Below are 4830 nucleotides of genomic sequence, written 5' to 3' on the forward strand. Positions count from 1 at the left end.
ATTGTCAATTGGGGACTCGTCCTATACTTCTCACATCTGCACTAGGTAGATCAGCAGACATTATCCCCCAGCAAAGGGTGGGAGGTTGTCTCGCAGTTGCTGACGGGATAAGCGTCTGCTTCGCTTAGATAAAGAGTGCTGAAGGAACCCGGTAACCGGAAGTAAGAACAAAACGCTTGTGTCTTTTTAAAACTGTTTATTTTTCTTTTGTCTTGCGTACGCACGCATATATCTGCATTTCTGTTTCATTTTCGTATATCACTATTCCTGTTTGCCAATTTTATAGTTGATAGAAAGTGCTAAAAAGAGATTTGCTGTTATTTCATAGTAAAGGTAATAGTTAAAGTATAGAACAACACACGATTTGTCTAGGAGATAAGGCAGTCAGTGTGGATTGCGGTAGATGATCAGGGATCATTTACATTGATAAAAGTATATATTGTGTTACGGTGGATCTTTGCATTGCGTACACGTGTCACTAACAAAGACTTGCGTACGCAATCCTAAGGCAGACGCACGCAGCGTTCATTACGCAACGTAGCGTCCGGTTACGCCCACGTAGCTCGTCACGAAAAGTTGAAATAGCGCAAAGGCGATAATTAACGCACAGCGGTAGATAACGCGACGCGGTAAATAACGCAAATCTATTTTTGGAAAAATCTGAAATTTAGTTTAACAGATCCTGCTCCTAATTGGTAACACTTTTGGCCTAAAGACAATTTCTGCGCAGAAATAGATATAGAAACAAAGTGTACATGTGTTGAGTGAGTGTGTTTTGTATACAAAAGTTTATATAACTTTAAGGTGGAACCAAAAGGAAAGCCGGGTACTCGTCAAGGGACATACGTGTAAGTGACATATACGGTGGCTAGGGAGGCATCCCTGGTTAAATAATATTTGAGCATTAGAGTATAGCGGACCATAAGGTAACAAGACCAGGAGGTCATAAGGTAACAAGACCAGGAGGTCATAAGGAACAAGACCAGGAGGTCATAAGGTAAAAGGTCCGCTATAAAAGTCCAGTGGCACAACGCCTGGGGTGTTGGTGCAGAACCCATATAGGCCATAAGCTCTTGCTGAAGGAATCGCGGCCGGAAACATCGATTCCATTTGATCATTCAGTACATAACAAGTAGTGCTTGTGTACTGAACGATTGGACCGCACGTAATTGTGTGCAGTAGTTAGTAATCTGACCTAATACCATTAGAGTAAAGTGGTCACAAACGCTATTTGTACATTCTGACGTGATTTGTGTAATTTTTTATTTTTGGAAGGGAAGTTCGCTGGTCACTCAGGAACTATCTAACAACCCCACCTTTACTGGAAAGAGTAAGTGTCCTGCGGGTAACCCTCATATGTTCCAGTAAACTGAAGGTTCCATAGGGGCCCTGTATCGAGTACGCCAGCACCACGTCGGTGTGATCAGGTCGTATTGGTCGAGGTGGGCGAGTGAGTGGGGTACTCGGTAAACCGCCACCGCCGGCCTACTGTGGAGTAATTTGGTTGTCTGAAAAGGCTTGCTGAAAACCTTGATACAGAGATCCAAGGAGGACTAAGCAACACCTGCAGACTATGGGGGCCAGTTGCTCAGGTAGGGGGCGATCAACCCTGGTTCAGGTTGATTCTGTGAACCGACCAGTTGGGTCGGCACGATATGTAATGTGTGAAAAATATGGAAGTCACACCGAATCTTTATGTGATGAATGGGAGAGAATGACTGTACAAGACAGGGACAAATTCCCAAGAATAGGTAGCTTCAGTCCAGAAGTGTTACAAAATTTAAGGAGGAGGATATGTCTCGTAAAATCAACAAAGAGACGAATTCAGCATCATGATTATTTACAGTTATGGCACCAGGAAGGTGAGATACAGAGAGGTTTGGCTCTGGCGGCAGGATCTGGGGCAGTCAGGAAGTTGATTGCCACAGCTCCTCCTCCACCATACATTGCAGGAGAGAAGTTGATTGCGGAGAGAAACGCACTGGGTTGTAAAACACAAACTCTTAGTAACACTGTAAATGTTAATGATGTTAACCAAATAACTCATGCAAGTATTAACCCGTGCAAGTTGTACTCTGTTTTGAACCTTCCTCAGGAGTGTGATCAAGAAGAAGATTCGGCAACAATTTCAGCTCTCTCTCTTGCGGCCACCATAGCAGAGACCACAGTAGGCACAGCAACACCCACGAGATTAGTGAAAGCCCCTAGCGGAGGGATAGGTGAGGTCGTGTCAACGGGTAAGTACGGCACCATGCACTACACTGAAACAATTGTACCACAACAAGCAGTAGAATCTACACAGGAAGAGGCTGTTAGAATTGCTCCTGTAAGGGTAATAGCAGTTCCCAATGGAAAAACAGATGTGTCTGGAGCCACTCCCATAAGGAACATTGCCATGTACACTCCATTTTCCCGAATGGAATTAAGAACAATAGTGTCCGAATTTCCTGACCCCAGGAAGGATTTAGTTGCTAGCCAAAAATACATCAGGGATCTAGGTAACACTGTAGAACCCAACAACAAGGATTGGCAGATACTGCTAAGAGCTTGTTTACCTTCCAATGTTGATGCAACTCAGTTTTTAGCTGATTGTGCATTGGATAAAGATGTACCGCTTACAGACGTGTACAACAAGGATAATGTAAAAAGGATAAATTTACAGCTAAAAGAGTATTTCCCAGCCGTTGTTAAATGGAATAAAATATTTTCCATTAAGCAAAAGGAGTCCGAAACGGCAACAGAATATTTTCACCGGGCACTATTAGAAATGGCAAAGTACACTGGTATAGAAGACATTAAGACCAACCCAAACCATCGAGAAGTAGCAGTATCTGTACTGATGGATGGTTTGAAGGAAACATTAAAGACTAGGGTTCAGACCACGCAACCATGCTGGCGAGGTCTGTCAGTGTCCACATTGAGAGAGGCTGCTATTGATCACGACAGAAATATCACTAGGCACAGGGAGTCGCAAAGTGATAAGTTGATGTCCGTAAGTATACAGGCGCTGACCACAAGGCAGCCTGCGTATGTACCACCGAATCCTGTGGGTAAGGCAAGTGTAATAACATGTTTTTCTTGTAACAGACCGGGACACTATGCACGAGAATGTAGAACAAAGAATGTACAAAGATCTTTTCAACCCCCTAGACAACAACACAACACACGACATTGGGAGCAGGGTCCACAGTAAAGCACATACATATAGTCAAGACCCAGTATCCCTTGGTAACAGCCGAGCAGACGAAGCCGCAAAGCTTGCAGCTGCTACCCCCACACGGACAAACACCACACAGTTGATGGTATTTAATACCATCAACACACAGAAGTTGTGTGAGATGCAGAATTTGTGTTCCACACAGGAAAGAGCAGTCTGGAAGGCAAAGGGATATGGCCAGGAGTCCTCAGGGCTCTGGACGGATGGACACGGTAAACCAGTGGCCCCCAGGGCATACCTTCCATGCCTGGCTGAAGCAGCTCACGGGCTGACTCATCTAGGCAGGGAGGGGATGTGCAAATTGGTAAGAGCATACTGGTGCGCCCCAGGATTCTCCTCTCATGCGGGTAAAAGAGCAATGTCATGCCTTACCTGTCTGAGAAAGAATATTGGAAAAGCAATACCTACAGAACCATCCCATATCCCACCTGCCGGCGGCCCTTTTCAAGTAATACAAATTGACTTCATTCAATTACCCCCATGTAGAAATTTGAAATATGTACTTGTTTGTATAGATGTTTTCTCGAATTGGGTCGAAGCTTTTCCAGCAGCTACAAATACCGCTATGTTTACAGCTAAGAAAATTGTGCAGGAATTTGTATGTAGATATGGTATCCCTAGAATCATTGAAAGTGATAGGGGTACCCATTTTACAGGTGATGTCTTTCAAGGAATGTGTAAGTTGATGGGAATTGATAGCAAGCTGCACACTCCGTACCGTCCACAGGCGAGTGCGAAGGTCGAAAGAGTGAACAGCACTATTAAAAATAAATTGAGTAAAGTAATGGCAGAGACAGGATTGACGTGGCCAGAAGCTTTACCCATTGTTTTGTATAGCATCAGAACCACTCCCAGGTCCCCTCTTAACTTGTCCCCTTTTGAAATTCTGTTTGGTCGACAACCGCATGTCATGATTAACCCTCAGGATGATTTGAAATGTAACAATGAAGTAACTGTAAAATACTTGATTAACATGAGTAAGCAGTTGAGGAATCAAAATGATAATCTGAAGTTGGTGATTCCTGATTTACCAGATAGTAATTGTCATGACATTGAACCTGGGGATTATGTAATGATACGAAATTTTCTACGCTCAGGTTGTCTTATTGATAGATGGGAAGGACCATACCAGGTCTTATTGACCAGCACCACAGCATTGAAGGTTGCTGAGAGAGAGACTTGGGTCCATTCATCCCACTGCAAAAAGGTTGCTGATCCAGAGAAGTCCCGTGATAAGGAACAGACGGTAAAGGTTGTATCACTAGAGTGTCTGTTCCAGGAGGACTGAGGCGGCTCCTGAGCCTTGAAGATCGAAAGCAGCTGTCGACTCCCCTCTCCCTTTTATTGTTTTCTCCACTTCCCATCCCCTCTCCCTTAAAAATTTCTTTTTCCCCCTTCTCATTCTTCTCTATTTCCTCCTCAAAGATGGACTTGCCCCAAGAGACTGTGATCCGGATTTTGATGTTAACCATGATGTTGACCAGAGCAGTCTGTTCCGGCGAGAGTACCATAGAGGTCGAGAGAGGTTCTGGAATGGGTTCCGATTATGATGATGGAGGCGTAGTTTTCCAAGATCAACCAAACCAACAAGCAAAGGCGAGTATCAGAAAACG

Source organism: Pseudophryne corroboree, unplaced genomic scaffold (assembly GCF_028390025.1).
Source record: "Pseudophryne corroboree isolate aPseCor3 unplaced genomic scaffold, aPseCor3.hap2 scaffold_364, whole genome shotgun sequence".
NCBI classification, from domain to species: domain Eukaryota; kingdom Metazoa; phylum Chordata; class Amphibia; order Anura; family Myobatrachidae; genus Pseudophryne; species Pseudophryne corroboree.